Below are 23029 nucleotides of genomic sequence, written 5' to 3'. Positions count from 1 at the left end.
CCAGGTCACATAAACCATAAAACAAGTTTATATGCTAACACTAACACAGTTCTTTCACATGAACCAAGAACGGACACTGAAAGAAACCCCAAATAACATTGACCTAAGGGATAGCAGTTATAAGGACAAAAACCAAGCCCTCACTTCTGCTTCTATTCACCACCACCCCTCAGCCTTCCTAAATAATATGGCAGTACCTGTTTAAGATTTGAATGTTATTTCAAATTCATAGTTATTCCTTCAAAAATTGCACAGAATTCTAATGGCTCCTTTCATTCCCTTCCAGCAGCACTCTAGACACAGGTGTGAGTTACAGCTTCCCTTCTACAACAATATCCCACAAAAATCTTCCAGTCTTTTCCCCCCTGCACATCAACACATACCAAAATGTTCCAGCTTTGAGCGGTTTTGCTGGAGCTTGGGGTTTGGATTTTGTGGGGTTTTTTTGGTAAAATGCTACAGATTTTGCTGATATTCCCAAACCATGCCATCCTTTCACTTTCTTTTCCACAGAAAGGCAGCAACTGTGACACTTAAGACAAATGCAGCAAGAGATGAGCTGGTCCAACTAAGACCCTCTGATCTATATTGACAAGAAGGAGCAAAACCCCCTTTACACATTTGCCCATTGACAAAAGTCACAGTAACATCATTCTCTCTCCTGCACACTTCTTCAAAACATATTTAATCTACAGCATCCTCTGCCTAGATTCTGGAGCTAATCATCCATACTGTGGCTCTAATCCAAAATACTTAACTTTTTGCCAGCAGGCAAAGACCAAATCACAGAATCCCTTTGTCACTTTCTTTCTGGTTTACTGCAATTCACAGTGTTTGAATGTGAAAAACATCATAAATGTTCCAATGTAAGGAATGAGCTGTCTGGCTCCTGTGTGGTTTAACTGCTACGCGTATGTCTTCTTCCTCCTCCCGTCTCTCCAACACTTCTGAATCCATTCCCAGTGCTATTCCAAGGTTTTGGTCGTGGTTTTCCAAACCCACTAAAAGATCAAGTTCAGCAGCTAATCACCATGTTTCAGTCTGCAAGGCAAGACAGTGTATTTTTTACCAAGTAACACCGGATATGAGGTCTAGAAGGGCATGTGACACAATATTTTCTCCTTCAAACTTTGTACAGAACTTGAAAGGATGAGCCATACTCAACTTTTGGTCTGTGTCCAACCACATTGCAAGGCTCCTTACTTAAAACAGCATATGCTGCTTCTATGCCAAGCGAAACAAAGAGGAAAACTCCCCACAGGGTCTTGTGGGAGGAGGAAGAGGGATCAAAACCTTGCCTGACACTCCCCAAATGCCCTTGTGAAGTAAATGCTAAAAGCCTAAGCAGAAAGACATCCGCTTTAATTGGTGAAATGCATGTATTTCCTGCATGTATGCAATAACTCTCTGCTGATCCCAGTCGTTTCTCAGCTCAGCAAAAGCGCTGTCTTTCAAACTCAAGTCATCTCAGTGCAGTTTGTAGAAAACTCCTTAGTACAATTAACCATTGCTATTCCTCTTTCTGTAAAAATTAACCACTGAAGAGTGTTTTTGAGAAGAATTCTTAGCACGTTCTCTATTGTGCACGCAGCTTTGCTCAAGACAAGGAATCACGCTGCGCTACAGAAGGCTGACAGAAACGCGCCGAGGCCTCCCCGCGCGGCGCTGCGAAGCGGCGGCAGCGCCTTCCCGGGATGCCGCCGCTCGGAGCCGCAAGCACCGCTTCCAGCAGAGCTCCCGCAGGTGGCACTCGCTGCTGCTCCACGGGAAGACAAAACTGGGTGCTTGCAGCAGAACCTGTCTCTCCCTCCTGGTCAGGGTGTCGGAAGAGGGCTAAAAATCATTCGGAGTTGTCGTGCCTATCACTCGAGTCTGAATTTGGGGTTGGGTAGCCTGACAGCTAAGCTGCTGTATCACCTTTGGCTTATTTCAAAACTCCCCATAACCAGAATGAACAGAATTATTTCGTAAAGCACCGGGTATTTTTTAAATTATGTATACATATTGCTTCTCTCATGCCTTTGTACAGTGCAGTTAATCCCAGCAGCTCTTCCAGGTCTTCATTAAAGTTAAAAACCCCAAATGAACAAAAGAAAAAAAAAATCCATCAAAAGATCATGTTTCACTTACATTCAGAAGGTATGTCACTTCAGACACTTTCTTTTGAATCTAAGCTTGAGAAAACAGACTGACTTAGGTAAAGTGGCTCAGCACAGGACATGCCTGACATACACTGATGAAAACCAAGGAAAAGCAGGATAAGCAGGTCAGTCCCAAGATATTTAGGGACTTAGAGGCAAGTCTCAGCACAGACCATTCAAAGTACAGCAGTAGCAAGTCATAGCTGCCAAGAACAGCTATTGTTATCACAAAATACTGTTGTCATCTACTCAAAGGAATCTGCTACTCAACAGCCATACAGTGAAGCACAATGTATTCTAAGCAAAGCATTTTCTGAGCAAATTAAGAGCCCCATGTAATGCATTACATGTAGCTACTCTGCAAAAACCAACCAAAAGCATAGTTTTCTTTATTGACTCTTTAAAAAATAGAGATAAAATCTTTTAACTGAGCTTTCCTTACATTGCTTCCTGATTTCATTCTTTAGATAATAGTACTTCTACTGTTAAGTGCTAATTAGGGCCACACAAAGAAAACTGAATTTGAAACAAACCTATTTAAAAATAAACCAAATGCCTCAACATAGACAAGAACTCACAGTTCAACATTTTTCTTTATTACTAGAGCTTATTTCCACACCATTAATTTGTGACTCTTCAGTAATGCATATACCAAGTGCAGAAATAACACAAAAAGCACTATGCACATACACCAGTTACAGCACTAAAGAGGCCAGGGGATTTTAGGGTACAAGTCCTCACATTGTGATAACAGTCAAACCCATGGCCAGAACCCTGACAGTTGCCAGGGAAAATACCTGAGTTTCCCCTCAACAAATTCTCTGACACCATCAGAATTTACGCAGTCCTTTTACTATGTCACCTGAAATACAGTCTCTGAATGTTGGGTTTACAGCTGCACTTCTGCCTTGCTCACCATTCACCCTTCCAGCTATACACTCCAGATAACTGTTCAGACTTTGTGGGGGAAAATAAAGTTTAATGTTTTGGTTTTTTTTTTTTAATCTACGTTAGGTATTTTGACTGGTCACTAGCATACCCTCTTCTTGCATCTTTCTCAAGAGAAATACAACTACAAATGCATTAGGCCTTGTATTTTGTTGAAGAACGTCCAGATGAGGGCCACCAAGTTGATTAGAGGGATGGAACACTTCTCCTAGGAGGAAAGGCTGAGATAATTGGGGTTTTCCAGCCTGGAGAAGAGAAGGCTTCAGGGTGACCTAACTGTGGCCTTCCAGCATGTGAAGCAGGCCTATGAGAAAGCTGGAGATGGACTTTTTTTACAAGATCATGTAGTGACAGGTCAAGAGAGAATGGTTTCAAAGTGAAAGGAAATAGGTTTAGATGGATTTGTTACTGTGGGTGGTGAGGCACTGGAAAGAGTTGCCCTGGAAAGTGGCAAATACCCCATCCCTGGAAGTGTTTAAGCCAGGTTAGATATAGCTCTGAACAACCTGATCTTGTGGAAGGTGTCTCTGTCCATGGCAGGGAGGCTGGAACTAGATGATGTTTAAGATCTCTTCCAACCAAAGCCATTCTACTATTTCATTCTACTGAGCTGCAGAGCTTAAACCTCACAACCAGGCTAAAAGTTTTGCCTTAATAAAGGAAGAAAAAAAATTCCAAAATATTCCACAGCTGGATGTGAACCTGTCAAACTTCTTCAGTAGCAGAGATTGCTTTATAGTGCACATGGTTAAGAAAAGGAAACTGAAGTGGAAAGAATTTCAGCATTGTTTATCACAGAATTACTCAAATTCCTTTCAAAGCTCTGAACTTTGCTACAATTAGGAGAGATGCTGATTTGGCTAATAAAGTCAGAGAGATGCACACACACAGAGAGTCCTTCGTTAGTCCTTTTCACATTCTGTCCCTCTTTAGTCTTTTTTATATTCAAGCCTCCAGTGCTCAGCAACTACAGTTTTAAAATTTCTGGTTAAAGACAAGGACTGCTGCTGCTGTTCCACTCCACTCACAGAAAAAACCCAAACAAGCAAATGAGCAATAACCCAGCTAGCATCCTAACATTCAGCTTTTATTCCCATTTCTCTTTTATACAAGAAAAAACAAGCAAAACAAACAAAAAATCCTCCAGACTCACATACAGAGTATATATATGCTATATATAGTGGCATATATAGTAAAGATCCCCTGGTACCTGCTTTTACAGGCAGCAAGCCTCCTCCAAATTGTATTTTCTATTAGAGAGGTTTTATAGCACTTAAAAGGACACTTCTCTTTTTACGTGATGCCTGTGCTTGGGGTATCATTAACATCATCTCGGAAAAGACTACTGCTGGGCAAATGCATCATTTCATGGAAGAAATAAAATCAAAACAGGCTGCAAGGAAGCAAAGCAGTTGTTGGAGCCCAAGGAATCCGATTACAGCAAACAAGTCAAATAACAGTGAAAATAAAGTATACTATGCAAAGCTTTAAATGAACTTGAATCCAGTCCTATGTGCTGGATAAATATTACAGTGATGGATAACATGCCAATGAATCCCAATATGTCTGAAGAATTTGATCTAACGATGGTAGAAAATCTTACCGTGTCTGCAGGTATTTCACCCTCTGGCACTTCCTTTTTGTATTTTTCATTTCTGTTTCAGGAAATTTCTTGACACCCAACTAAAGTTCACTAACTTTGTCACACTTACTCGTCAGAAGGAAGGAAACAACCTTGCCACCCGCTTAGTAAGGACATCAGGCTGCATCTGTTACGCAGGCTGGTTTCTCTTGAAATCACAGGACTATGATAATAATGAAGGTTTTTCTGGGTCTTGTTTCATTTTAAATTAAAACTTTATAGCCCTCTTTCAGAGAAATTCCTTATAGTCAAGGTCAGTAGAAAGCTATTATCTATGGGAAGAATTAAATTTGTATATATTTTAACTCTGTGTAGGGCTAAAGTCAAGGCACTGAGATAGGGAACGACATCTTCCTTAACTCACATAACCAGCATGCAATGTAAACCCCGACAACTTGACAGAGATAAGGTGCATCCAAAAGCAAATACTCCAAGGGTACAGAACAGCCCAATGCTTTTCAAGGGTATAAATACAGAAAAGTGCTATTCAAAATCAGCTGTTTCAGGGGTATTTCTTCTCTGCACTTAAACATGTTTCTGAAAGGTCTCCCCCACCCCCCCAAAAAAAACCCCACCAAAAACCACAAAATGCTGCTCTGCACCAAATTAAAATCACAAATTTATTCTCTCATGCGCATATTTTTTTAAAAGCACTGCAGTTTTTCTTCCAGTTTGGCTAACAGCAGAGAAATTAGTATGCATCAAGTCCAATTAGGTTGCTACACCTCTTCTGTAAAATACTTGTAATATGTTTGGATTCACTGCATATTTTCAAAGAAATAACTTCAGACCTCATTGTAGAAGAAAACCACTGGACTTCAGAATAAGGTCATACTGATGAAAGACAAGAATGTCAGCACTGTCCAGAAAGTCAATTTACTTTCTTAAAAATTTTCCTAAACAATGTTAATTCCAAGTAAAGAGAGAACGATATTTTCCCCTTCAACTGTAAACTCTTTTGGAGAGTTAAAGCGGGGGGTGGGGTGGGGGGGTGATACAAAGGAATGTTTGGTTTGGCATTGCTGACAAGGGGAATGTTTATGAAGGGGAAGCCTACTTAAAACCAGAATAATGGATAATTATTGCTATATATGAGGATCCTTCATTAGTTTTGTCTCCATGACACACAGTGACACTGTTACATTTATAAGGAAAGACTCAGACACAAATTCACCATGAGCAGAACAGGCTCCTACAAAGCCCATTTGTGTGTCTCCTTCAACTGCAATTGCCTGAGTACAGCATTACTGCTGAAATGAGAGGTTTAGACATGGACTTTATAATTATTAGACATAAGTAATATAAGTAATACTCAGTTAGCTTTTCCAGAAATTGTCATTTGAGTGGCTAGCCAAAGTAGAACCATACATAACTACTTAGGCATGCCCTCTGAAACGCGTCTGTTGCAGGTTTTTTTACCCACAGCCATCAGAAAAAGTCCATCTAACTTTCTGACTGCAGTGAAGTCTGACTGCAGTGAAATTAATGAAAATTTTGGGGTTTTGTTTTCATCACAGAGTATGCAACATTACAAAACAACAAAGGAAATCACATAAAAGAGTCAACAGTTAAAGCTTTCTGACGCCTGACATATTCCAAGCTCCGAATGCTGCCGAACCTGGCAGCCCCTCAGCCCTGGCTCAGGCAGCTGACTGTAGGACCCTTTCACATTCCTTCAACTTTTCCTTCTTCCTACTTTGGGAATACATACATCTATGTGTATATATGTATATATATTTATATACACACTGTGCACACATGTTAAAAAAGATTAAGTTAATAACAGACAAGGTAACAGCATTGAGTACATTCCCTTGCAATTCACCCAAATGAATGGCCTCATAACTCAGACTGGGACATTTCCTGTAAAAACACTCCACTGTTTATCAAGCCACTCCGGAGTGCAACTGCTGAAGCATGGCCTGCAAACAATATGCTTTCTAGAGCCAAAGTCTGCAGTTATCCACAAAAAACTGTGACTAGTTGGGATGGAGAAGCCAGAGCCCTCTTGCTGAATATTACCTTTGTAAAGTATGTCCCCAGTTCAGAGTTCTGTAACTGCAGGCATAGTCCAGCTGGCTTTTGTAGCACTGAATTGCATATGCAGAGCACAGAGAAACTACAGTTTCAAATTACATTCATGCTTAATCTCTGACAGAGCACATGCATTCATATAGTCATTAAATATATTCATTATAAAGAATACTAGATGAAATAGGACTAGAAATGGAAATTATTTCAGCACTTGTACTTGATCAGCACAAGTATAGAGTCTAGGAGACTAGAACTGGTAAGAGGGAAACCACTCACAGTAACAATTTTTAACCTGCCAGAATTTCCAAAGGAATTTGAATGACCATTTTGACAGAAGCAGGTGATAAGTTATTGAATGAATATTTCTTTTGGGTTAAACTGCTGTATTCTCTAGACATGGAAACTCCTTCTATATAAATACGTAAAGCCTCTTATCTCCACTGTTCTTTCTCAGAAGAGCTAATTTCTTAGTAAACATTGAATTGCCAAATGCAAACCTTCACTGGCCCCTGACCAAAATGTTACTTCCATTTAGAAAAAACACATGGGGGAAAAATAACATGACGTAAGAGTATTATAGTTGGAAAGGTGATTTCCTTCAGATGAATGTTTTTCTTCTTTCTACATCAGTCTAGGAGATATGGTTTGATCAATCAGTTGTTTATAAGTAATTCTCGACAACTGCAAGGAGTCTGAGCCATTGTGCACTTTGATACTTCATTCACCTTCTCAGAAAATAAAATAAATAACTTAGACTTATTTTTGAAACACAGAAACAAAGAAATACCTATCATGTGCTACAATAACAAAAAATCCAGCTATAGCAATACCTCTGACAATTCCAGAAGAACTTATTTTTAAGAAAACAGCTTTATATTTCATTGGTCATTTGATCTAGTACTGGAAACCAACAAAAATAAGGACAGGGTGTGAGCAGGACTCTCTAAATAGGCTTGATTAAAGTAAATATTCAAAGGGATATTACTCAAGTCAGTACCAAGAGCTTCAGCCAGTTTCCAAAGCCTTTTGAATTCTCAGAGCTAAGCCCGGTGAATTCAGATGAAAGTTCCTTTTCTTCCACTTTTAAAGGAAGAAATAACTTATGTGAACTTTCTGCAAAACACCCTTCTGAGTTTAGTAACTGGGGAAAAAACCTAAAGCACTGCCAAGACACACAACTAACCATTTATAAACCTTAATGTTTCATTCAAATATTAAGTACTGATCTATTGAAACAACACAGAGGTATTCCAATAATGCTGTTTCAAGTTATGTAATACTATCCTTAGTACATAAAAACCCCAGCTCCTCCATTCTTGCTGCCTAGCCCACATTTTGTCCTCTGAGGAACACAGACGCACAGAGCGCATACTAACAACACCAGGTTCCCAGTGAACCCAGCAAGAGACACAGCAGAGCGAGGAAACCACCTGGCCCTGCCTCACTCTGAGATTATGCCAGCCTGTTCAGTGGGGCTACAGGAAAAAAAGAAAAAGTCCCGGTTGTATTTCAAACAGACACTAAGAGCTATGTATATTATCACAAAAAGCAGGGAACCACTCTATCTGATGAGCAAATGAGTTTCTATAGCCCTCTAAGCCTTAGTGCGTTTAGGCAAGAGGAGTAGGGGGAGGAAGCATTTGCTCCCTTTAAATTTGATGACAGTTACTCGATCTCCTTTTCATCCTGCCACTGTTCCCACAGCCTTGCAGTATTCCCAGAGATAGCACCAAGCTACTATCACTTTTCCCCCAGTGGTTACCACTATGTGTTTACCCACCAGGGCATATCAATTTAACAAGTGCCAAGTCAGTTCCAAACCCTTCTGTTTCCTCTTTCCCAGTTCCAAACTCCTCCATTTCTCTCTACAAAACAAACAATCCAGAAATTCACTTTGAAATAAACAACAGCAATTCTGTAGAGCAAACTTACACAAGCAAGGAACTAAAAAAGTCTGCAGAGAAATGCTGACTGAGAAGATGTGCTCACATCAAATAAAAAGTCCCTCTTGATCTTCCCCACAGTGAAAACACTCATGGGATTTCTGGACCAACCTTCAGATTCTCTGATGCTGAATAAATGCTGAGGTCACATTGCAGGGTTTCATCATGAGAAAAATGAAGGCTATTCTTAAATTAATGCATTAGACATGCCCAAAAAGTGCTCCTGGGTGCAAAAGCAAGCTGGGACAGAATAACACATCTGTGGTAATGAATAATCCTAGTCTCCAAAGCAGGGTGCATAAAAGCCATCTCTCAAGTGATGGCTGAACTGCACTAGGGACTGAGTCATGCCTGGAAACTGTCTGTGGAGAAGGATGTAATTTCCCAATATCACACCAGCAAACACGACCATCATAGACCATCTTCTTCCAGGCCTGGCAACACCCTCAGGCCCATCTGTATTTTACACAGGTGTAAGCTTACAGCACTCCTCTCTCAGGCCACCTATGCTCATAAAACTTTGCTGACACATAGTTTAGTAGAATTTTTTTCTTAATTGTTTCTTATTACACACTTCAAAGATTTAAAGAACTCTGATTGGAGACAGAGACAGAAAAACACAAGCTAACATAAAAAGCAGAACAGGAAGAGAAGAAAGAAAAAAAGACAACCATACTTTCTGCAGAGGTGAAAGTATAATTACATGCAACTGAACTCTTCTTCCCTTATGCATATGCCACTGGGTCAGGGTTTGCTTCCACCTTTCAGTCCTGACCTTTAAAACAGACCAGATACAAACCTTTCAAAAAGAAACATAATTTTCTGTCTCTGTACTTCCAGAAATATCTCTCTGCAACTTTCAGCTCCTGTGTACCCAACAAATGGTAGGTGCCTGCTTCCACTGTGTCAGAGCAAGAGACTTTTGCACAAGCAGAGTTCAGGGGCAGTCGCTCAGCTCTCCTGTAGCAAGCAAAGTCCTCTTTTGTCTTTTTCCAAAGTTAACTGTCAGCAAAATTTTCACAGAAACTCAACTATTTGATTAATTAATTTGCTACAAAAGTTACTAACTAAAACAGATTACCCATAACTACCAGCCTCCAAACTCTGAAACTGAAGATTCAACGTATTTCTCGAAGAAAATAAGAGAACTGCTCCACTTTTCAGAGAAGTAACTACAAAAATATATTTTTCTTTTACCAATTCAAGCATGTATTAAAACTCAAATAGATAATAAAGTCCATTTCAACCACATACATGTTCTGTGAGCTTTTTTTGCAGTTTTGCTCTTTTTTCTACCCTGCAAGGACTCCATCAAAGATCTACTTTAACTGATGCATCAGAGTGCTTACTTAGCAAGATTATAAGAAGATACCAAATGAAAAAATGATGATCAACCTTTTAGCTGCAATAAAGGAAAAGAAATCTCTTAGGAAGAACACTTGAATGCTGTACAAATGCAGACCCTGAAGAAGATGGCACATGGATTCCCCAGTGCCTGATTATTGGGTAGTGTTTTACATTCCACATTCCTCTGGGATACTGGTGCCTCCCTCAAGAAGGCCGCACTCCCCCTATTCCCAAGAGTGAGCCTGCTACTGCAGACTGCAGGGAAAACCCTATATTCAAACTAACACTTCATATAAAGTATGAGATACACTTCGAAAATATTCCACCCAATCATATCAGAACACCATGGACACTGTAATCTTCAAGATATCTACCATGAGCAGCATTTCTGGAATTAGAGGTTTGTAATCCAACATTAGCATATAAGAATCATCAAGGAAAAATTGTTTACTTTTAGAGATAAAATCAATGGCAGGAAGCATGATACTGTAGAAATATTAAGATATTTGTATCATGCCTAATTATAAATAGACATGTGTTTACATTATGCTTTCCACATACACAGAAAGAAGCATGCATTTTTCTACCAGTACTGCCAGTTCATTTTAAGGAAAACCCCCCAACTACTAATCTAATTTCCAGCAGGCATGCAGCAGCTTATGTCACTCACCTTGAAGATTAATATCCAAGAAAGCAGGGAAGGAAATTACTTGTGCAGGGGAATTTCATGCCTCCCTCATTTACACAGTTATTTACACTACAAAATTTACTCAAGTATCTTTATGTCTCATAAAGGTCTGGGTAAGAAAAAATATGATTTGACAATCTCAAGAAATGTACACCACTCTCACTGCTGAAAGGCTGTTACAGAGCTTCATGAGAATTAGAGTTTCAGGCAGTTAAACTACATCTTGGGAAGCAATTTAGGTACATTGAATGAATAGCAACAGGGATGAAGAGCTGGGGACTCAGTTTATCACGTATGCTCTGTTGCACCATAGGAGATGAAACACAACAGCACTTGTGTGGGGTTCCTCCAGTCCTCAGAGTAAAATGCATTGGGTTTTTTGCCTCTCATCTTTCCTGGCTGGTGGGGGAATCAAATCAAGCTGTTCTCAGGAATGAAGAATAATAGTAAGCTTCAACCCTTGGAAGACAGTCCTCTTATTCACACAAAAATTACCTAAATTTTACAGTTTCATCCATCTTTTGTTTCCTTGTTCTTTGCTTAATAACAATACAGAAATTAAGATTTGCCCAAGCATGTTACCACAGGCGTCACTCTGTCTCTTAAAGCCTGCTGGACATCAACAGCCCAGCAGATGGTCATTACTCCAAATTCCCCACCCTCCATCATCATTAATTCAGGAGTAAACTCATTTCAATGGGCTAGCCCCAATTCATAAAGAACTCATTGTCCTGACCAAATTAATAGCTTTACATTTTGCATTACCAGACGTGCTTCAGAGACACAGCAACATTTTACATTATAATGTGCTGTTTAAAGTCCACTTCAATGTCATTTCTCATAAATATTGCTGTAAGTTAAAAGTACAACTATGAACCTATTCCCAAAATAAACACAAAAACTCTGTATTTTTGGTTTAGATCCTAGACAGATTTGGCACAAGCACTGCTCAATTATCCTGCAACCCACTTGATCAAAAGCTGTCTACTTTGATAGCACAGTCTTTTGAAAGGCTTTACTTCACCCTGAAGATTAATAAACCCTCAACACTGGCACATCCAGTGAAGAGACAGGCACTTACAGTGCCTATTACATAAGCAACACAGTTTAGACCAATCATCATAATAATAGCAACAAATGGGACAAATAAAATTTGTAAGAATTTGGAGTAGGTCTTAAATTCACCAGCAAATTTTGATACACGTCAAATGGGGAATGAAAAAGAACATAGGAAATCATTTGTCATTACTTGAGTCATGTCATATCTGCCATTTTTCAGCAAGTTTGCATTATAACAATGGAAGACTCTTTTCCATAGGAACAAATTGCAAAAATGAACATCAATAGACTAGAATCAACTAGGAAGCCATCTTTCCCACTTAATGGAAAAATAAAAAGTAGAATTTTGAAAATAGTTCCTTGTGAGAAAGAGTTAGAGATCATTGAAGGACTCTTAATTCAAAAACAAAGTATAATTAAAAATAGAGACGGCGCTTTCCAGAAAGATAGTATTCACTTGAGTTTTAAGTTACATTGTTATTTTTCCATGGAAACAGATTTTTTACAATCCTATAACTGAAAAACTTATCTTGCTGATAGTTTTGTCAAAAACTGCTTGTGTGAAATGTTCTGTTTTCAATAAATTGTTGTTTTCCAACAAAATATTTCTGGCTGAACAACTCCTAACTGGCTTGACTTGTAAAATCATTTCTTGAGTGTAACATTTCATCAAGTCCAATGCCTTTCCTTAGTTAAAAGGGTGCATTGTGTATTTTAAAAGATACCCACTCACTCTCATACTGGCACAAAACAAGCAACATTTGTGTTTAAACCTGTGATGCATGGCAAGCATTTTTCCTAAGAAATCTATTTCTGCATAGAAGAAATAAATATAATAACTATGATATTAAGTTCTGTTCTATTCTACCTTGAAAACAGGATTAGAATTTACATCTCCAGTAAACCTTAACCTCTATTTGATCACAATCAAAACATATAACTATCTTTACCAAGCAACTTTACACATTTAAATTATGTGGTAAGCAAATATCATCCAGGTGGATTTACCCTGGAAGTGCAGTTTACAGCCATAACTGAAGAAAAGGAGTGAGGGCTGAAATGTCTGTGGTTTGACAAACATAATTCTGGGAAGGAACAAGGGAGAAAGGGAGAAAAATAAATATTTTCTTATTAAAAGAAAAACAAAGAAAAAGTTATGTCTCTTATCAAAATCCATACTGGTATAATTTTTAATACAATAGAAACTCATTAATCAAGAACATAAAATCATTTGATGTATTGCACTTCTGTAACTGAAGCTAAATATGCAAAGGTTGGGGGTTTTCATGTATTGAATATTTTTTCAAATTCCTACATAACATAACTAATAAAAATATTTACTTTTACAAAGGGTCAAGTGGACAGAACATAATTCTCCCAGAAGGAAACCAGATGTTCAGTTTCTTCAAAGCGATGTCCATACTGATAAAAGCAGTAGCTAATCTTTCTTTTAGAGGTTGAAGGTCTTGTTGAAGTTTCTTTTACTTAAGAGCTATGTATCAAGCTTTAATGAATATCTACCTCAATGGAAGAAGTATTTTTAATTTCTAATAGGATTTTGGCTTGTGTGTATAGTAACCAATGAGTATGCACTGAATGAGCTGTCTTTGAAAATTTTGTAAAACAATTTATAGTCATACTCTAGGTCACATGTTGCATCTTAACCTCATGATAAAAGAAGTTGCATCTGTTCTCAAAGCCAAGATTCCATAATAAAACCATCTTAGCAAACTCCTATATAGTAATTTGAATACATTAAGTCTCACAAATATTCAAGTGTTTCTCACAAGTAATTCAAGTGGTGCAGAATAATCTATCAATGTAGTGCTCCGAATTGTAAAAAGCTCATATTAACAATATATTAATTTTCTTAGTAATGCACTCTTTATAAAGGTCAATATATTAAGAGAACCATAAAATGGAATTTACAAAAAACTTGAACAAATAAATTTTGAATGATTCTGTGGGCTGTATTACTTGGCTTTTGCCATGACTAATATTTAGCTACACCATAATGCTTGCCAAGAGATGCAAGATAATTCTGAAATCCTGTGGGGGTAGGCTAAATGTTTAAAAGGCTTCAGAGGCATGAACAGGGTCTCTATCTCACTCAGAAAGTGAAAGGATTACTTAATTGCTTAAATTACTCTTAGATAAGTCTTTGGGGAAAAAAACCCCAGTTTTATCACAGATAGAAGGAAACCCCAACCAATTTAAATTTAGATTTAAATTTGGGGTTATGATACCTACTTTTTCATCTTCTGAATTCTGTTCTGATCAAGGAATGACTAAAGGTTAACCTGGGACATTAACTACAGCATGATTCACTTACGGTACCACGAATTTTGTGTTCAGCCATGTTGGTGTGCACCTACAGCACAGAATGTGCTCCCACTCTTCCCATCTCTAGTGGCCAGGTGCATCTGTTATTTGAAAAACATGTTTAGCTCAAGGAAGGCTGTAAGCTTCCAGATAAACAGCATTCTATAGATAGAAAGTTGCACATCCCAACATACCCTTTGTTAAGGGATCCTCTCCTAAGAGGACAGGGGCAAAACAGCTATTGTGATTTCAAGTGACAAGAAAGGGCTGAAAAAAACCCCAATTTTATCCAGTACCCATCAGAAACCCCCAAGGAAGAGGGCAGCACTAGGCAGTCCCTCGACTTTAATTAACCAGCTGCATTCAAGCCCAACACAAACTGTTAAGTACCCATGTGTTTAGTCTGTGCAAAAGCAGAGTATTGGCACCTTACTTACAAGAAACAGTGCAATTAAACAGGATGAAAGAAAAGGAAGGAACAAAGAACAACTAAATAAGTGGTAAGAATTGAGACTTACAGAGCTCTTTCAATTAATGTTTTTTCAAGCACTTTGCATGGCAAGAGAGAACAAAATGGTCAAGACACACTCAGGGTTTGCATGGAGTGCATACCACTTTCACATCTTTATAATACAAGAGTTAGAAAAATTTGTGGAAAAATTATGGCTGGTGTGATGGAAGGTACAAGCTGTGGTACACTCTGCTACCATAACTTACTTCCCCTAGCTGCTTTACTGGCCTCCCTCAATCATTTCTCCAGACATTTGTCTTCCCCAGCAACAAGTCCCATTCTTCTCTCAGGCCAGACACTTACCAACAGCTCACCATTCATCTGCCTCCAGAACTTCTTTCCCTGTCATCTGTACAACCACGTAAGGAGCTCCATACATGCCCAACCTCCTCTCTGGGAGAGCAGGAGCACACTACAGAGCTCCCCAGTTTGTTTCACTTCTGAGAGCTATGCTGCAACACATCAAGCAGTAGATGCTCAAGCAGGAGCCGGACAATGGTATCACAGATTTGGAAAGTGCATCTTAGAAATTGCAGTGAAAGCTACGTGAATGTTTCAGCTTTTGGGTCCTTGGTATGAATGCTATCTTATTTCTCCCCTTCCCCAAATAAAGCCACTTCCAGCTTGATTATGGAGTATTAAATCTACAGAGCAGTCAACTATGAAGACAGGACTCACATGCAACCAATACACAGCACATCCCCAAAGATTTTGTAAGATTCTCTGTGTGTGTGTGTATGTGTGTGTGTATGCGTGTGTAAAATACACTTGTTTGAAAAGCAAGTTATTTTCTTCCAGTGTGCAATTTGTTTTTCTGCTCTGGCTACACCTGTGATAAAGAACAACACTGTTCCTGTACCCTCTCTATTAACTAATTCTGAACAGGACAAAAAAGAAAAACCAACCAACCAAAGGAAAAAAAAAAAAGAATAAAGAAAAAAAAAGTAGTCTTCAAGACAGTTTCACTGCTGTACAGGATGCTCACCAGAAAACAACAGATGTGCTATAATCACTACTGCCCATTCATTTCCTTTCCGCCAGAAAGAAAGCAGCAGTCATCAATTAAGAAGCCCTATCTACAGGACACAAAAGGAAGTATACACTTCTCCTTGGTCACTTGACTGCAACAATAGGAGATGGCAGCGGGAAAGGACTGACCACTCTGAGCAAGTGTAGCAGGGGAAAGCAGATAGGCTTGAGTGAGCTAGTTTCTTTGGATTTTAAAAAAAAATATATATAAGATTTTTTGTTCAACACTTTAATATGCAAATGTTTAAAAATTAAATCACTTTATCTACAAGTTATACAAGTTATATAAAAATCCCGAACATGGGAACTGACAAGAGAATTAAGCAGCCTCTATCTGGAAAAGCTGTTTTATCTATTAACAAAGACTTTCTGAAACAGTTATCACAATTTTTATAAAAACATTAGTCTAAACGTACTAGGTACATAGAATTTCAATACAACACTGGCATAAATCATTTGGATTAGCATTTTTTAGGAAGTCTGGTCAGATCTGGGAATCCTTCCATTAAAGATTACATTTGCTGGTCAGCTTCATCACTCTGAAATAGAATGACAGCTTTCATAAAACTGCCAACATCAGAAAACCCTAGAGATGGGCTTTATATTATGTCTGTTCCACAACTGTAGTCAGCCACAAAGGGTTTGCAGGAAACTTATTAAAAATGTGAGCCTTAATTAAGGTATTAGGCCCTAATCTAGCAAGCTAAATTAAACCCCAAATATTCCCATGGACACTAATGCAACTGCTCTAAGAGCTTGGTAGGCACTTCCCACAATAGGAAAGCTTTTACAGGCCTTCACATTGCAACTGGACCTTTATTTTCACTCTGTATCTCTGCTTCATTGCATACCAAAAATAGACCCAACTTACAGAAAAGCTCATACGTGGGCATAGGATCATTCCTCTCCACCCCCACACAGATTTGCAAGCCCTCACACCACTAAAGACATGACCTAAACAAAGCATTCAGTGATGCATAAATGCTCAGGGAATTTTGTTAATGTATTGACTTTTACCATAAACACACTGCATATTAAAAGACACATAGAATTGTCAGAATAAAGTATATTGATCTAATGTGTCCTTCTCTGCTACAACATGTTATGATTTAATAGATGCTGAAGCCCATTTTAATCTTTCTAAAGATATTCTAACCACCAAATTACTGAAACAATTAAAAACATACAATACTGTTATATAACTCAACTGGATAATAACAAAATATAAACAAATTTCATAAAACATTTCCCCCCACCACCCCCAAAAGTTTTTCAGAATGAAAATATTCTTAGATGTTCCAGATTTAAGCCTGACATGTAAAGAAAATTTGGCAAAATCTGTGTCTCTAGCTGTATCTGCCTAAACCATTAAGCTCCTATTTTTATGGAACACCAGTCCTCATATTTTGTGTTTCTTCCTTTTCCCATGAAATTAATTCCTTACAATATGCACTTCATCTAGTCCTTGAATGCCTTATCCCCTTAGTCGATACATTCCCACACACTCCAGTTTTGTTGACACAACAATTTTTTGAAGCACTTCACAGTGAATGCTTGTCTGCCAGGAATCCCAAAGAATCTTAGGAAATCCTCTGCATCTTAGGCCACAGGCACAATCCATGTTATCTCCACTTTCAGAAAAGAGGTCATTTGAGTCTGCTGGTCTGGTTAGCTTTTCTGTTCATCATGAAAACAATAAAACCACTGCAACTCAGCAACTCAAAACCAAGGCCAAGCAGCACACATTAAATGAAATGGAGATCATGGAGGGGGGAGAGTTTGTGCAAATAATTCACTCTAAGGTCACTAGGCAAATACTTTGCATGCATTTGGATATGCACAAACTTGAAGCTAAATAAATAAAATTATTTCCTGTGTGGAAGATGGGAATGTACAGCCCCTCCACACTTGCGGATGAAAAAATATGCTAGTAATTAACTATCAGCAAATAACACAGAGAACTAGTGTACTGAATTTAGGTCATGCCAATTATTTTTCTCTAATGCATGTTAAAACATGTAACCTTATTCAAATCTTGCTATTTTTGGAAAAGGCTGAAGAGGAATTTCTGGTCTTTCCTCTTGCAGTCTCCACAAAACGTTTTTCTACTTACAGAGACTGTTCTCCCTTGGATCCAAAGGAAAGCAAGATCTCACTAATGTTTGTCAGATGTAAGCTTCAATCTAATGCTACACAGTCCTGCAAATGTCTCTCTATAACAGTTATGCAATCTCAAAGCATTGGAGTCAAAATAAAGTTGCCATTCTTCTAAAATTTCATAAACATCTGAACACAGTTGGATCATAAATACGTACTACAAAATTATATTACAAGCCCCACTATCAGTAAGGTAAAAGAATAAATATTATTAATTAATGGTCTAATGTAGCATAGTAGTATTCCCTCTACAGGTCACAGAAGCCAGAAGGGCAATCAACATAATGCACCTTTGTTTTTTTTTATTATAAACTTATCTATACTACACTGGTTTCAACATTAGCACTGGAAGGAGTGAAGTAGATTACCTATAAGGCATCAAGTTTTTCCAAATAGCAGTGTCTGAGCTGCTAGTCACTGAATGTCTGCTATTTTCAGAGAGAAGAAAAGATTCCTTTAGGTTGGCACCAGGAATCTTTCTTGTTGGAGAGAAGGAAAAGGAGAAAGGGATCTTGCTTAAAGCGCTCTTATTTAATATTTTTCTGTAGAGTCTCCTTCCAGCCCTATTGTGAAGTTTTCTGGAATGTCAATTTGTTTCAGATAATCAAATGAGTGAAATCAGTTATTGCAATCAGGTTACATTTCCACTGCATGTAAATCTGCTTTTCCTACATTCCCAAGTTCCCTAGATGCTCCAAGACTGCCAGGCAGTGAGATTCTATAAACAAAATTAAATAAATAAAAAAATAGCTAAAATTACATAGACTAACATAGGAAATCTCATGAGAACAAAGTTGTCCTGGATCTCCCCATCCCCATAGGGAGACCATTGTTTCTCCATGAAAGTGGCACTTTCACTTCCAAAGAGAGAGAATCAAGCAACCAAATTTCAGCTACAGATCTTTAGCAAAACCTCAGTTTCAGAAACAAAGGCTAAAACTGAACTGTTAACCTCCCCTAACTGCTTAGGCACCTCCCCAAAATTGAATTTAATTAGCATAAAACCCCAGTGTGCACAGAAGGAACACCCTCTCTCCTGGCTAACCAACACACCAGTCCCCTTCAGCACAGTAACCTACTGTGGTTTGGATACTAAGTAGCCTCATAGTTAACCTAAGGCACGTTCACCATAGACCAATGGTAATCCTCTCAGTCAGAGGCACACCAAGCATCACCTCATATTTAAAATAAAGTTAAAAAAAAAAAAGTTAAAATAATAGTAAAAAAAAATTACCTCGTAGAGTACTCACCAAATATATCGCTGTTAGGTTGGGCAAAACGGAGTCACTTTTCCTTTCCTCTGTTGAGTCTCTGTCATTCTGCAGAAAGGAGGATGGAAATTATGGAATTAGAGAAAGGATAAAAGGGAGCTCAGCTGCACAGCTCAGCAGGGGTCCAGGCACACCTCGGTTTATTTCCCCTAAGTCACGCTCACCGTACATATGCCTCCCCTTCTGTCCTAAAGAGCAGCTGAATAAAACATAGCACGGGCTGAATCCAGTTCAGACAAGCTAAGGAGTCAGATTTTTGAATAGGAATTAGACACTAATGTGATTCTGAAAATCCCATTAAGAGCCTTTACCACCTCTGCCTACCTACATATCTTTAAAAATCTGGATCAGACAGCTTGCCTATGGTCGTGCTGTATGCTTGTGCTACAGCAAGGAAGTACTGCTGGGTTCCCAAGCTCTAAACCCCAAGGGCTTCAGGCCACACTCCTTCTGGAAATTGTTAGAGCTGATTTTCAACTTAATTATCTTTAATACCTGGAAACCTCTACCCAAATGAGCTCTCACTTCCCTGGTAAGCAACATCAGTGGCCTATAAAGTACATCAGAGACATGGCTCACTGTCATCTGCATAGTACCTCCATCAAATCTAGGTATTTTCACAAGGTCAATAAAGCATGATAAATAACCAAACAAAAATAGTGCTTCTCCTACCACTTCACAAAACCCAGCTATTTAGGTAGAACTGTGGTGCAGCTTTTTGTCACAAAATTTATTAGCCCGCTTTGAAGCCTAAAAATGGAGGATTTTGATTTAACAAGGGAAAGAACTCATTCCCTCTGCTAAACTTGTAACTCCTCCCAGCCTCAGCAGAATATCAACTGGAACTAAACACAGATACCTTTTTTTTAATTTTCATTTCTCTAAGACACTGCTTTACGTTTCCCTTTTCTAGAGGATCCAACATTAATTCACCTCTCCTTCTGTGCTATTTTTGTGCCATGGACTGAGCCAAAGGTGACAGTGAAGAATCCACAGAAACTGAAAATCAAATGTTCCTGTTCTTAACTTTCAAGAAACTATTTAATATCTTTCTTCTTTTTTTATATCATCATAAGGCCTGTTTATATACTTGAAGTGGAAACAGTGCACATTCAGCTGCAATTGATTTCCTGTATGGCAAAATACCTCAGGCATTCAGCTGGCTGGGAACACTGTGGAGGCCTCTTACCATCATCGGTTTTTTGAGGAAGCTCTGCCCAATGCTTGTTCTTATGCCAGAATAAATGAGAGACCCTGCTAAGTGTCCAAGTCAATTTGGTCTAGCTGAACCAAATCATAAACAGGCAAAATTTTATATTTCACAAATACTGGTCTATTTTTAACTTCAACAGTAATGCCATCAATTCAATCTTGCTAATGGAGCATAATGTTCACCTACAGATGAACAGATTTTTAAATACAAAAAACTAATCCATCTGAAATTTTCTTTTAATAAAATATCAATATATTTGTCTTCTCCATGCTAACTTTGTAGCAATAAATTAACAGACAATTTCACAGACTAAAAGAGTATATTTTTTCTTTTGATATCAATGAGTGACAACTACAGCAATAATTTTATTTACTTCACTTAGTTTTTCCTTTTAATAACTGAAGACACAGAGTAGTCTCCACCAACATTTCTAGGAATCTGAAGACTACATGAGTAGTCTCACCAAGTTCCTGTGATCAGACTGTAACAGCTGTAACATTCAAATGCTCAACCACCTGCCTGTACTTCAGATTGTAAATTAAGCAAAACAGAAATGCAAAGTGACCTATAACTGCCATCCTACTTGCCACTTATCATGGAAGTTTCCCTAGCCTGAAATCCTCCAGAGTCAAAGGACTCAATTTCAGCTGCTTGAGAACCGAGTTTCTCTAAGAATCCTAGAAAAAAAAACAGACTGACAAGACAACCATCTAAAAATAGACACATTTGTGTGTACACACATATATATAATATTATATATAAATGAATGAAACATTATATATAAATGAATGAAAATCAGGAATCTAGATAACCCTGAAGAAGGCTAAACATTTTACTGGGGCTCTCTTGTTTGACAGTAGTTTCATCAATAACAGTTTCTTAATTCTAGGGTAAAATTATGTGCCAAAAGCCGAGATATTCTCTAACCCCCAGTGGATACAATGGCCTTTCAAACCCTGAGACAGGGTCTTACAGTCACATCCAAACTGACTAAAGTACAATCTCTTGGATGCTACAGAATGTTCTATCAGCTTTCTTTAATTTTCCCAAGGAGGTTTTCTACAGATTTTACTATCCTCACACTACAGAACAGGACAATCTGTAAGGAAAACGAATTTTTCATCCTGTGAAATATTTTTCAGTAAGAGGATGGGTACTTTACTTTATCCCTTAGGAGTCATTGAGATTATCTTTACCTCAGTTTTCCTTCAAAGTGTAAATGACACAACCCTTGTGTTCTACACACTCTCTCAGTGTGGTGAAAGCTAACATTATCACTTCAGTACAGTTAACGGGTTCCCTCAAATCATGGGGTGTGAGCTTTGAAATCCCTGCTTTTAAAGAATTTCCTTATCCTGTTTCAGCTAGGCTAAAAAACCACAGTAAGCCAGAGCCATCGAACTACATGTAATTGTGTTCCACAAACTTAACAGGTGGTAATTTGCTTCAATTTAAATATGATATCAAGACATTAATTCCATTCACTGACATTCATGATCTCACCTAGTCCCGAACCACACCTCACATTCATACAACTCCATCCTTACGACTTGGATTATATTGTGTATTGGACATAATAAAATTGTATCAACACATACTGTAGCACTTTAAAACAAATACTCTTGCCAAACAATTCCGCATACTGACCCTCTAAGAAAAGCTCAGAATAAAATTCTTTGTAGATGTTCCCATGTGGTAGACAGCAAACCATTGTGCAAGTTTAATCACCAGTGAGGAGGACTAAAGTAAAAATTTATTTGATATGACTTTTACTGAGCTATGTGCCAGTTCCTAAAGCCCAACTTTTCTGGTTGAGGAATGCAGTTTGCTGTTACAGGAAGGCCACATACCTTCTCACTGCACGATATAACCAGTTAACAGATGGAAAATGTGCCACATCCCAAGCAAATGGATTTATTCCACATGCAATCAGCTGAGAGCTTTCCCAGACATATTAAGCTAATTTCATGGGCCAAGTGCATGCAGCGCTCCTGGAGTTTCTTTCACTCTACCCATTCACAACAGTGAACAGTACAAAGGTGAGTTGCATGACAAGGTCAACAGCTGAATGAGTCTTTGCCAGAACTCCTCCAGACCATCCCTGCCATGACCTCAAACTGTCCCCAGGAAAGAAGTCAGCATTGGGCAAGTATGGGCATAGTCAGGGATCTGTGATCCAGATACTGGAACTAATCACCCCCTGATATGACTCAATATTTATAATTAACAAATAAAAGGAACCAACCCAGTACATTTTCCTGAAATCATCAGAAGATGGGCATCACTGATCCCCTGTTAAATATTGAAAGAACTCTTTGTGCAACACTGATGTTGATTTAAAGAGCAAAAGGGGAAAAAAAACCCCATAATATTTCGTGGGCAGACTCTTTATCGCTACAAGACAGCAGCAATGAAGAAGCATCCAGATGGCCCTAGCATCCAGGCCCCTGTGGAAGCTCCAAGAGCTGCATGGTGCACACAGCCAGGGTAGGCAGGTGCATCTGTTAAGTATGTATGTCAGCACTGTCCCCTTGAGATGAAAGAGACTCACAAGCAACAGATCTTCAGTGACAAAGGCTGATGACCAGTTTTTCTTCTGAAGAGAGCAAATGAGATAATCATGGTTTTATTTTTTTTTTTCAGAATTCTTCCTTGAAAAGCAGCCACAGCCCCTATCCTATCCAAACAGCATGCAGTGGTGTCTGGGAGAAAACCTTTCTACTC

The 23029-nt window shown here is 38.5% G+C and overlaps 1 protein-coding gene across 2 annotated transcripts in view; it reads right to left on the bottom strand.

The window, feature by feature from the left end:
• Positions 1-23029, bottom strand: part of PLEKHG1 (pleckstrin homology and RhoGEF domain containing G1) — a 126415-nt gene that overhangs the window by 95780 nt on the left and 7606 nt on the right. Inside the window, exon 2 of one of the 2 annotated variants that reach the window (XM_068184588.1) lies at positions 19072-19140. The gene's annotated coding sequence lies outside the window, so the exon portion shown is untranslated. Of the gene's footprint in view, positions 1-19055; positions 19141-23029 lie in introns of those variants that run through there. The other variant, XM_068184587.1, reaches the window with a different exon arrangement.

Source organism: Anomalospiza imberbis, chromosome 3, assembly GCF_031753505.1.
Source record: "Anomalospiza imberbis isolate Cuckoo-Finch-1a 21T00152 chromosome 3, ASM3175350v1, whole genome shotgun sequence".
Taxonomy (NCBI): Eukaryota; Metazoa; Chordata; class Aves; order Passeriformes; family Viduidae; genus Anomalospiza; species Anomalospiza imberbis.
This window is presented reverse-complemented; position numbering and strand designations above follow the sequence as displayed.